Raw genomic sequence first — 13,487 nt, 5'->3', positions numbered from 1 at the left:
CAGCTTGCCACGCAGTTTCCTCATGGAATGCAATGTAATCGGTGTCCAAAAATGCTGATTACAGATTATGTAAACTTGAAATCGGCCATGCCGATTAATCGGTTGCCCTCTATCCTGTACCGCTTGCCGTGCGGGAGCAGAGACAGTCTATGACCTGGGTGGCTGGAGTCTTTGACCATTTTTAGGGCTTTCCTCTGACAGCAGTTTCCATACCAAGTGGTGATGCAGCCAGTCAAGATGCATTCAATGGTGCAGCTGTAGAACTTTGAGGAACTTGAAGCTCTTGACCAGCTCCACGACAGCCCTGTTGATGTGAATGGGGGCGTGCTCGACCCTCTGTTTACTCTAGTCCATGATCAGCTCCTTTGTTTTGCTCATGTTAAGGGAGAGGTTGTCCTGGCACCAAACTGCTAGGTCATGTCGTCGGTGATAAGACTTAACACCATTGCGTCGTCAGCAAACTTAATGATGGCGTCTGAGTCGTGCACGGCCACACAGTTGTGGGTGAATGGAGTACAGGAGGGACCAAGCACGCGCCCCTGGGGGGCTCCCGTGTTGATGGTCAGCGTGGCGGATGTGTTGTTGCCTACCCTTCATTTGTAGATGGCCCGTCAGGAAGTCCAGGATCCAGTTGCAGAGGGAGAAGTTCAGTCCCTGGGTCATTAGCTTGGATGATGACCTTGGACGGTACTATGGTGTTGAACGCTGCTGAGCTGTAGTCAATGAACAGCATTCTCACATAGGCTAATCTTTTGTCTAGATTGGAGAGGGCAGTGGGGAGTACAATAGTGTTTGCGACATCTGAGGCGAATTGAAGTGGATCCAGGGTTTCTGTGATACTTGTGTTGTGAGCCATGACCAGCCTTTCAAAGCATTTCATGGCTACAGATGTGAGTGCTACGGGTCGGTAGTCCCTGTGCCCAAGAACACTATGGTAGTCTGCTTGAAACGTGTTGGTATTAGACTCAGACAGGGACAGGTTGAAAATGTCAGTGAAGACGCTGGTCAGCACAAGCTCTGAGTATGCGTCCTAGCAATCCGTCTGGTCCTGCGGCCTTGTACCAAATCCATGAAGGAGTGCACAATTCGGGAGAAAGGACACATTATTAGATTATTGGGATGCAGATATTGTCTTTCATCCCCTGTCCCTCAAGCAAACTCTTTTTATTTACAGTGACCGGAGCGATGCGTTTTGGAGCAAGTTCTTCCGGACCATTCTGAATCCCGGAGACAGGGATTCTGTATCAGTTCTCACAGAGCTACTTGAAGACATGAAGAAGTCTACATTTGCTTGCTATGGCGCCTAGTTATTTTTCTTAGCACTGCCTTCCTTGTGATTTATCAGTGTGGCTATTTAGATTTTATTTGTCTCCTAGATGTTGCTGTTATTGTTTTGCTAGTCCCTTTTGTTTTTTCCTAATTTCAATGTAATTGTTTTTCTTGTAATTGATTGCTTGTTCATAATAAAGTATAGGTCTTATTCATTGACTGTTTTGCTTCTTTCTTTTTTTTTTCAATGGTAGTATTCATTTTTAGGATGTACTGCCTACATATGGCCTGTAGAGGGTGTTGTCCTGGTGGCATCGATCATGGACCACAGTCACCTCCTGAACAGTTTTATGGTACATAAAGAGAGAATTCTGTTCTGACATAACTCAGATTTATGTCTTATGTTAGAGCACGGCATACACTTGCAGTTAACCAGCCAGACTTGTATTGTGTGGTTTTTTTGGGGGGGGGGGGTAAAAATAACATAGTAAATCTAGAACACTCCAATTAGTGTAAGTTACATTTGGTCTGACATGCAGTGCCTTCAGAAGGTATTCACAGCCCTTGACTTCTTGCACATTTTGTTACAGCCTGAATTGAAAATGGAATAAATGTAGATTTTTTTTTTGGTCACCTAAACACTACCCCAAAATGTCAAAGTGAAATTGTTTTGGGAAATTTGTACAAATGAAAAGCTGAAATGTCTAGACTAAATAAAATCAGAAGTATACATTTGTTTAAGTCACTAGTTTCATGGACTTTTTTATTACTACCTCATCTCTGTACCCCACACACACAATTTATCTGTAAGGTCCCTCAGTCAAGCAGTGAATTTCAAACCCCGGGGGGGGGGGGGGTGAATATCCCTTTGCGCATGGTAAAGTTATTGATTATGCTTTGGATGGTGTATCAATACATCAAGTTACTGAAAACATACAGGCATCTGTCTTAACTCCGTTGCTGAAGAGCAAGGAAACCACTCAGGGATTTCACCATGAGGGCAATGGTGATTTAAAAAATAAATAAAAAAGTTACATAGCTTAATGGCTGTGATAACTGAGGATGGATCAAAAACATTGTAGTTACTCCACAATACTAACCTAATTGACAGAGTGAAAATAAGCCTGTAAAGAATACAAATATTCCAAAATATGCATCCTGTTTGCAACAAGGCACTAAAGTAAAACTGCAAAAACAATGTGAAGCAATTCAAATGTCCTGAAAAGTGTCCTGTTTGGGGCAAATCTAATACAACTCATTACTGAATACCAATCCATATTTGAACCATAGTGGTGGCTGCATCATGTTATGGGTATGCGTGTAATCGTTAAAGCAGTTTCCCAAACTCAGTCCTCGGGACCCCAAGGGGTGCACATTTTTATTTTTTTGCCCTAATACTACACAGCTGATTTCATATCAAAGCTTGATTAGTTTATTATTTGAATCGGCTGTGTAGTGCTAGGACAAAAAAAAGGTGCACCCCTTGGGGTCCTGAGGACTGAGTTTGGGAAACCCTGCATTAAAGACTAGGGAGTTTTTCAGGATAAATAAATGGAATGGAGCTAAGCACAAGCAAATTCCTAGAGGAAAACCGGGTTGTCTACTTTCCACCAGACACTGGGAGATGACTTCGCCTTTCAGCAGAACAATAACCTAAAACACAAGGCCAAGTCTACACAAGTTAATTACCAAGAACACTGAATGTTCCTGAGTGGTTGAATTATTATTTTTTTTACTTAAATCTACTTGAAAATCTATGGCAAGACGTGAAAATGGTTGTCTAGCAATGATCAACGACCGATTTGACAGAACTTGAAGAATTTTGGGAGAGTAATTGCCAAATGTTGCACAATCCAGGTGTGGAAAGCTCTTAGACTTACCCAGAAAGACTCACTGCTGTAATCACTGCAAAAGGTGCCTAATGTATTGACTCGGGGATGAATACTTCTCATCAAGATATTAGTGTTTTACTTTACATACATTTGTAACAAATGTTAGAATGTTTCTTTCACTTTGACAGAGTATTTTGTGACATACAATTTTAATCCCACTTTAACAACAAAATGTGGAAAAAGTCAAGGGGTGTGAATACTTTCTGAAGGCACTGTATTTATTAATTTGTGGATGTCGATCCATTTCTGATGTTATGAATGACAATTTGTGTGTGCAAAACATATAAACTCAGCAAAAAAATAAACGTCCTCACTGTCAACTGTGTTTATTTTCAGCAAGCTGTGTAAATATTTGTATGAACATAAGATTCAACAACTGAGACATAAACTGAACAAGTTCCACAGACATGTGACTAACAGAAATGGAATAATGTGTTCCTGAACAAAGGAGGGGGGGGGGGGTCAAAATCCAAAGTAACAGTCAGTATCTGGTGTGGCCACCAGCTGCATTAAGTACTGCAGTGCATCTCCTCTTCATGGACTGCACCAGATTTGCCTGTTCTTGCTGTGAGATGTTACCCCACTCTTCCACCAAGGCACCTGCAAGTTCCCGGACATTTCTGGGGGGAATAACCCTAGCCCTCACCCTCCGATCCAACAGGTCCCAGACGTGCTCAATGGGATTGAGATCCGGGCTCTTCGCTGGCCATGGCATGACACTGACATTTCTGTCTTGCAGGAAATCACGCACTGAACGAGCAGTATGGCTGGTGGCATTGTCATGCTGGAGGGTCATGTCAGGATGAGCCTGCAGGAAGGGTACCACATGAGGGAGGAGGATGTCTTCCCTGTAACGCACAGCGTTGAGATTGCCTGCAATGACAACAAGCTCAGTCCGATGATGCTGTGACACACAGCCCCAGACCATGATGGACCCTCCACCTCCAAATCGATCCCGCTCCAGAGTACAGGCCTCGGTGTAACGCTCATTCCTTCAACGATAAACGCGAATCCGACCATCACCCCTGGTGAGACAAAACCGCGACTCGTCAGTGAAGAGCACTTTTCACCAGGCCTGTCTGGTCCAGCGACAGTGGGTTTGTGCCCATAGGCGACGTTGTTGCCGGTGATGTCTGGTGAGGACCTGCCTGACAACAGGCCTACAAGCCCTCAGTCCAGCCTCTCTCAGACTTTTGTGGACAGTCTGAGCACTGATGGAGGGATTGTGCGTTCCTGGTGTAACTCGGGCAGTTGTTGTTGCCATCCTGTACCTGTCCCGCAGGTGTGATGTTCGGATGACCGATCCTGTGCAGGTGTTGTTATACGTGGTCTGCCACTGCGAGGACAATCAGCTGTCCGTCCTGTCTCCCTGTAGCACCGTCTTAGGCGTGTCACAGTATAGACATTGCAATTTATTGCTCTGGCCACATCTGCAGTCCTCATGCCTCCTTGCAGCATGCCTAAGGCACGTTCATGCAGATGAGCAGGGACCCTGGGCATCTTTTTGGTGTTTTTCAGAGTCAGTAGAAAGGCCTCTTTAGTGTCCTACGTTTTTCATAACTGTGACCTTAATTGCCTACCGTCTGTAAGCTGTTAGTGTCTTAACAACCGTTCCACAGGTGCATGTTCATTAATTGTTTATGGTTCATTGAACAAGCATGGGAAACAGTGTTTAAACCCTTTACAATGAAGATCTGTGAAGTTATTTAGATTTTTACAAATTATCTTTGAAAGACAGGGTCCTGAAAAAGTTTATTTTTTTGCTGGGTTTATGTTAGCTAGGTGGTGAATGTTACCTATGCTAGGGGTGAAGGTTAGGGGAAAGGTTAGCTAACATGCGAAGTAGCTAATAAGTAGTTGCTAATTAGCTAAAATGCTAAAGTTGTCTGAGATTCAAACACGCAACCTTTGGGTTGCTAGACATTTGCATAATATTCCCACCCTGACCAACCACCCTATGTTTAGTTTCTGTCTTATGTAACCCTACCAAATGTAACATATAGTAATTTATGTTTGTTAAGTCTAGTCTGAGACCAGGCTGTTTTTTGAGATTGTATTAAGTCACTGGTATTCAAATTCGGGGATCGTGGTGAAACTGCAGTGGGGCCGCCTATATATATATATATATATATATATATATATATATATATATATATATATATATATATACTGCTCAAAAAAATAAAGGGAACACTTAAACAACACATCCTAGATCTGAATGAAAGAAATAATCTTATTAAATACTTTTTTCTTTACATATTTGAATGTGCTGACAACAAAATCACACAAAAATAATCAATGGAAATCCAATTTATCAACCCATGGAGGTCTGGATTTGGAGTCACACTCAAAATTAAAGTGGAAAACCACACTACAGGCTGATCCAACTTTGATGTAATGTCCTTAAAACAAGTCAAAATGAGGCTCAGTAGTGTGTGTGGCCTCCACGTGCCTGTATGACCTCCCTACAATGCCTGGGCATGCTCCTGATGAGGTGGTGGATGGTCTCCTGAGGGATCTCCTCCCAGACCTGGACTAAAGCATCCACCAACTCCTGGACAGTCTGTGGTGCAACGTGGCATTGGTGGATGGAGCGAGACATGATGTCCCAGATGTGCTCAATTGGATTCAGGTCTGGGGAACGGGCAGGCCAGTCCATAGCATCAATGCCTTCCTCTTGCAGGAACTGCTGACACACTCCAGCCACATGAGGTCTAGCATTGTCTTGCATTAGGAGGAACCCAGGGCCAACCGCACCAGCATATGGTCTCACAAGGGGTCTGAGGATCTAATCTCGGTACCTAATGGCAGTCAGGCTACCTCTGGCGAGCACATGGAGGGCTGTGCGGCCCCCCAAAGAAATGCCACCCCACACCATGATTGACCCACCGCCAAACCGGTCATGCTGGAGGATGTTGCAGGCAGCAGAACGTTCTCCACGGCGTCTCCAGACTCTGTCACGTCTGTCACGTGCTCAGTGTGAACCTGCTTTCATCTGTGAAGAGCACAGGGCGCCAGTGGTGAATTTGCCAATCTTGGTGTTCTCTGGCAAATGCCAAACGTCCTGCACGGTGTTGGGCTGTAAGCACAACCTCCACCTGTGGACGTCGGTCCCTCATATCACCCTCATGGAGTCTGTTTCTGACCTTTTGAGCAGACACATGCACATTTGTGGCCTGCTGGAGGTCATTTTGCAGGGCTCTGGCAGTGCTTCTCCTGCTCCTCCGTGCACAAAGGCGGAGGTAGCGGTCCTGCTGCTGGGTTGTTGCCCTCCTACGGCCTCCTCCACGTCTCCTGATGTACTGGCCTGTCTCCTGGTAGCGCCTCCATGCTCTGGACACTACGCTGACAGACACAGCAAACCTTCTTGCCACAGCTCGCATTGATGTGTCATCCTGGATGAGCTGCACTACCTGAGCCACTTGTGTGGGTTGTAGACTCCGTCTCAAGCTACCACTAGAGTGAAAGCACCGCCAGCATTCAAAAGTGACCAAAACATCAGCCAGGAAGCATAGGAACTGAGAAGTGGTCTGTGGTCCCCACCTGCAGAACCACTCCTTTATTGGGGTGTCTTGCTAATTGCCTATAATTTCCACCTGTTGTCTATTCCATTTGCACAACAGCATGTGAAATGTATTGTCAATCAGTGTTGCTTCCTAAGTGGACAGTTTGATTTCACAGAAGTGTGATTGACTTGGAGTTACAATGTGTTGTTTAAGTGTTCCCTTTATTTTTTGGAGCAGTGTATTTAAAAAAAAAAAAGACAATATACAACATTTTTTTAGATCATTTGAAAGATGTAAATGTATTAATTGGTTTCTTTTCATTTTGATAAGAGAAAACAAAACAATTCAATGAGTTTAAGCTTATTTGTTGATGTAAAAATGGAAATGGACTGATTTTGCTTATTTAAAAAAAAAAATGTTGATCATTTTTTCAATTATGTTTGTTTCCTTAGATTTGGGGTGTGGTGGGGTCGCAAGAAATTCTGGCAGAAAAAATGGGGTCCCCAGAAATTCTGGCAGAAAAATGGGATACCTGCTGAAAAAGTTTGAATACCACTGTATCGCAAGTGGACTAATGACCAAAAGATGGAAGTAGCTCTTTAACTCTAAACAATAACACTAGAACATTCTGCCTTTAGGCCAGAGGCTCAAGGAAATCGCTCTCTCTCCCAAGGACGTCTGTCTGCCTGCCTGGACAGGTGGTGAGGCGTACAAGCTTATCCCACGGTGAAGTTAATATTTGATAGGAGAGGAGTGGCGGCTAGTTTGCAAGTAAAATCCTCCATAATCAGAATATTGCTAGAGAGAGAGGAGGAACCCGCTTGGTCGCTCATGAATTGGTGTCTTGACAGTACAGACGGTCCATTCCCTCCCTCTACCCTACCTAGTGCCTCCACTGAGAAAAGTCACACACTTGTCCAGTCCAAGGGCAAACGAAGTTGGTAGAATGATAAGCAATTCAGTTCAGAGATGGGGTATTGGTGTCTGAAGCACAGTAGTTCAACTGTGGTAAGTAAAAAAAAATGTGCCATTGGTATAAAGATAAAATGATGAGGATTTGGATAAAGTGCATATAGACTGACAAAAAAGGAAGTTGGTCTGGCTAGCATATTACTTAATAGCCTTAATTTGTAATATTAATCATTGCAATGTACAGTATTTGTATTTCATGGCTTTTAAATACAGAGCAGCTCTGCTTGGCCTAATTTAATTAGAAATTGTTTCATGCAGCTGTCGGACCAGCTATTGCTCATGCTTTGTGGGTAGTCAGTTTGTTCACCGATACCATGTCTGGCTCGGCTTCTTCCTCTGAGTCAGCCAACCACTTCTCTCTCTCTTAATCAGCCAACGTTTCTGCACTTGCCTGGACTCATCCTTCTCTTGCTGTTTTACATACAGAATTTGTACCAGTAGGCCTATAACGGAGGAGCTTGATGTTAGTTTTTAAGGCCCACTGACTGTGCATTGGTCTCAGTTGGCTTTGTTGTCTGTCCTTTCAAGATAGACATATCGTTTGTCAGCAGAATTTACTAAGCTTTCCTGCAGTGCAAGTTTGCTCTCATTTTTCCAGAATGATATAAAGGTCAAAATATGAGTTAAAAGGAGAAAAAAGGAGTGTTAAACGGTTTCCATTTTATGTTCTATCCTGTTGTTCCTGGTTTAGAGGTTTTTCCATCCTAAAAGGTTATAAATGAAACCAGCAAACACTGCAACCCTTGAAGACAGGCATTCTTCCTATCACTACTGTGCAGAAAGTTGTCTTTGTGAGTCACAACTCCCTCTCCTATACCTGCATGACTTCAATGTGTCACAGCCGCTAATGACAACCAGGTGTTGTTGAGACGTCTGTCATGTTCATTAGGCACCAAACAGAAGAAGACCGGCTGAAGTAGAGTGTGAGGTACTCAATCTCCAACTTGTCCAATAAGAAATACTCATTTTCTTTTTACATCTGAAATTGTTTGGACTTTGGTTCGGCTCTGTGCCTGTTGACACATGCGTTTTGATTTTCTTTGCATATATTAAGTACACTGAGTTAATTCACACTTCTCATTATATATGGCAGTGAACCAGGAAGATGTTGCTGTTTCTGGGCCACTGAAGGTGCCGGGCCGACACTTTGACCTTTTAAAGTATCACTACCTAGTTACACTGTAACTTAACAGTAATCATGTGACTACACTGTCTGGACTTGCCCTGTGGTAGTTTACAAGAGTGAAGGATTGTCATCCCAAGGACCTGGCTTATCTGTGATTCAACCACTAAAGTGGTTGTTACTAGCAAAAGGGAAACCCCAGTGTACATTCCAAAGGGCAACCTATATATTGCACTACTTTTCACTGTGGTGCTGGGCCGACACTTTGGTCAAAGGTAGTGCACTACGTACTTAATAGGGTGCCATATGGGATGCAGTCCCAGTCTTGTGACCGGTTATGTAAATTCTGTCACGGTTGCTCAGGTGGTTTGGAAATGCAATGACTCAAATACAATGACACGTCTTCAGAAGCAGCACTGCCTTGACCTCTCTGTAGCATGTGAGGGGAATAGGGGGAAGTTGTCCCTTCATGGGGATCTTGGGTCTGTTTTGTATTTTACCCACTACTGGTTTAAGGTTAGGATTGGAGTAGGGGAAGCTGATCCTAGATCTGTACCTAGGGGAAACTTCACTGGGGAGCCATGTGTGAAGTTAGGGGATCGGCTAGTGAATAGCCATTCAGCTGTCAGAGTGGGGGGATGGGAACGAATGGGGAAAGGGGTTGTTAAAACTAACTGACATCACTGTCTTTTTTTCTAGAGGTTCAGGTGTTTGAGACCATAAATTGTTACACGTAGCCTCACTCACTCACTCCGCCCTGTTCACAATTCTCATTCTATGCTTCTCAGTAAAGGCAAATTTAGTTTGAAAATCCTACAGCTCTTTCTTCCTCATTCATACAAAAACACATTGGTCAATATTTATTGTTCAGGAATAGTTAGGTAGTAAGGACCGTAAAAGCTCCCTTTCTAACCTCTCTGGCGTGGATCTGTAACCGTGGCCGTCCACCGTTACCAAGGGGAGTTGTCCCAAGCTGGGTGACTCCACACGAACACTAATTCAGCCGTGGCGTGTTGATGAGTCACCAGCCGTAGAGAGAGGCTTAAAGCAGCTATGTGCTTCAGGGCCTGAAGGCAGGAACGCACCCAGCTCTCAAAGACAAGCCTGAGCCTGCACTGTGTAGGAGAGCAGCCCTTTCAAACTCTTTGTGTGTGTAATGTGCCACCCAAGCCATAGACTGTTCACTCTGCTACCATCTGGCAAATGGTACCAGAGTGGACCAACAGGCTCAGAGACAGCTTCCACCCCAAGCCATAAGACTACTAAATAGCCAGATTGCTAAATAGCCAGACTGCTAAATAGTCAATTAATGGTACCAGAAACGATCTGCACTGATCCTACATACACCCACTAGACTATATATACACACCATATACACACTCACTAGACTATATATACACACCATATACACACTCACTAGACTATATATACACACCATATACACACTCACTAGACTATATATACACACCATATACACACTCACTAGACTATATATACACACTATATACACACTCACTAGGCTATATATACACACCATATACACACTCACTAGACTATATATACACACCATATACACACTCACTAGGCTATATATACACACCATATACACACCCACTAGACTATATATACACACCATATACACACTCACTAGACTATATACAGTTGAAGTCGGAAGTTTACATACACTTAGGTTGGAGTCATTAAAACTTGTTTTTCAACCACTCCACAAATGTCTTGTTAACAAACAAGTCGGTTAGGACATCTACTTTATGCATGACACAAGTAATTTTTCCAGCAATTGTTTACAGAGAGATTATTTCACTTATAATTCACTGTATCACAATTCCAGTGGGTCAGAAGTTTACATACACTAAGTTGACTGTGCCTTTAAACAGCTTGGAAAATTCCAGAAAATTATGTCATAGCTTTAGAAGCTTCTGATAGGCTAATTGACCTCATTTGAGTCAATTGGAAATGTACCTGTGGATGTATTTCTAGGCCGACCTTCAAACTCAGTGCCTCTTTGCTGGACATAATGGAAAAATCTAACGAAATCAGCCAAGACTTCAGAAAAAAATGGTAGACCTCCACAAGTCTGGTTCATCCTTGGGAGCAATTTCCAAACACCTGAAGGTACCACGTTCATCTGTACAAACAGTAGTACGGAAGTATAAAGACCATGGGACCTGAGCTTAAATTTACTTGGCTAAGGTCTATGTAAACTTACGACTTCAACTGTAGTGAGTGTGTATATGGTGTGTATATATAGTCTAGTGTGTGTGTATATGGTGTGTATATATAGTCTACTGTGTATATAGTCGAGTGTGTGTGTATATGGTGTGTATATATAGTCTAGTGAGTGTGTATATGGTGTGTATATAGTCTGGTGTGTGTGTGTATATATAGTCTAGTGGGTGTGTATATGGTGTGTATATATAGTCTAGTGAGTGTGTATATGGTGTGTATATATAGTCTAGTGAGTGTGTATATGGTGTGTATATATAGTCTAGTGAGCGTGTATGTGGTGTGTATATATAGTCTAGTGAGTGTGTATATGGTGTGTATATATAGTCTAGTGGGTGTGTATATATAGTCTAGTGAGTGTGTATGTGGTGTGTATGTATAGTCTAGTGAGCGTGTATGTGGTGTGTATGTATAGTCTGGTGTGTGTGTACAGTATATGGTGTGTATATATAGTCTACTGAGTGTGAATATGGTGTGTATATACAGTTGAAGTCGGAAGTTTACATACACATTAGCCAAATAATTTTAAACTCAGTTTTTCACAATTTCTGACATTCCCTGTTATAGGTCAGTTAGGATCACCACTTTATTTTAAGAATGTGAAATGTCAGAACAATAGTAGAGTGACTTATTTCAGCTTTTGTTTCTTTCATCACATTCCCAGTGGGTCAGAAGCTTACATCCACTGAATTAGTATTTGGTAGCATTGCCTTTAAATTGTTTAACTTTGGTCAAACGTTTCGGGTAGCCTTCCACAAGCTTCCCACAGTAAGTTGGGTGCATTTTGGCCCATTCCTCCTGACAGAGCTGGTGTAACTGATTTAGGTTTGTAGGCCTCCTTGCTCGCACACACTTTTTCAGTTCTGCCCACAAATGTTATGTAGATTGAGGTCAGTGCTTTGTGATGGCCACTCCAATACCTTGACTTTGTTGTCCTTAAGCCATTTTGACTCACCACTTTGGAAGTATGCTTGGGGTCATTGTCCATTCGGAACACCCATTTTCTACCAAGCTTTAACTTCCTGACTGATGTCTTGAGATGTTGCTTCAATATATCCACATAATTTTCCTCCCTCATGATGCCATCTATTTTGTGAAGGGCACCAGTCCCTCCTGCTGCAAAGCACCTCCATAACATGATGCTGCCCACCCCCATGCTTCATGGTTGGGATGGTGTTCTTTGGCTTGCAAGCCTCCCCCTTTTTCCTCCAAACATAACAATGGTCATTATCGCCAAAATGTTCTATTTTTGTTTCATCAGACCAGAAAACATTTCTCCAAAAAGTATGATCTTTGTCCCCATGTGCAGTTGCAAACCGTAGTCTGGCTTTTTTATGGCGGTTTTGGAGCAGTGGCTTCTTCCTTGCTGAGCGACCTTTCAGGTTATGTCGATATAGGACTCGTTTTACTGTGGATACAGATACTTTTGTACCTGTTTCCTCTAGCATCTTCACAAGGTACTTTGCTGTTGTTCTGGGATTGATTTGCACTTTTCGCATCAAAGTACATTCATCTCTAGGAGACAGAACGCGTCTACTTCCTGAGTGGTATGACAGCTGCGTGGTCCCATGGTGCTAATACCTGCGTACTATTGTTTGTACAGATGAACGTGGTACCTTCAGGCATTTGGAAATTGCTCCCAAGGATGAACCAGACATGTGGAGGTCCACAATTCTTTTTCTGAGGTCTTGGCTGATTTCTTTTGATTTTCCCATGATGTCAAGCAAAGAGGCACTGAGTTTTAAGGTAAGCCTTGAAATACATCCACAGGTACACCTCGAATTGACTCAAATGATGTCAATTAGCCTATCAGAAGCTTCTAAAGCCATGACATAATTTTCTGGAATTTTCCAAGCTGTTTAAAGGCACAGTCAACTTAGTGTATGTAAACTTCTGACCCACTGGAATTGTGATACAGTGAATTATAAGTGAAACAATCTGTCTGTAAACAATTGTTGGAAAAATTACTTGTGTCATGCACAAAGTAGATGTCCTAACCGACTTGTCAAAACTATAGTTTGTTAAGAAGAAATTTGTGGAGTGGTTGAAAAACAAGTTTTAATGACTCCAACCTAAGTGTGTGTAAACTTCCAACTTCAACTGCACGTACACACCATATACACACTCACTAGACTATATATACACACCATATACACACTCACTAGACTATATATACACACCATATACACACGCACTAGACTATATATACACACCATATACACACTCACTAGACTATATATACACACCATATACACACTCACTAGACTATATATACACACCATATACACACTCACTAGACTATATATACACACCATATACACACTCACTAGGCTATATATACACACCATATACACACTCACTAGGCTATATATACACAATCATTCACACACTATACTATATATACACACCATATACACACTCACTAGACTATATATACACAATCATTCACACACACTACACTTGCACTCCCATACAAATCCC

General features: G+C 42.6%; 1 protein-coding gene across 1 annotated transcript in view; it reads left to right on the top strand.

The window, feature by feature from the left end:
• The first annotated feature begins 7,446 nt into the window (after positions 1-7,446).
• LOC106571135 (serine/threonine-protein kinase PAK 6) overlaps positions 7,447-13,487 on the top strand; it is a 43,515-nt gene continuing 37,474 nt past the window's right edge. The window contains exon 1 of the mRNA XM_014143847.2: positions 7,447-7,675. The gene's annotated coding sequence lies outside the window, so the exon portion shown is untranslated. The remainder of the gene's footprint in view (positions 7,676-13,487) is intronic.

This window comes from Salmo salar, chromosome ssa15, assembly GCF_905237065.1.
Source record: "Salmo salar chromosome ssa15, Ssal_v3.1, whole genome shotgun sequence".
In the NCBI taxonomy this organism is placed as follows: Eukaryota; Metazoa; Chordata; class Actinopteri; order Salmoniformes; family Salmonidae; genus Salmo; species Salmo salar.
The sequence above is the reverse complement of the archived record's forward strand: the minus strand, read 5'-3'. Positions and strand labels throughout refer to the sequence as shown.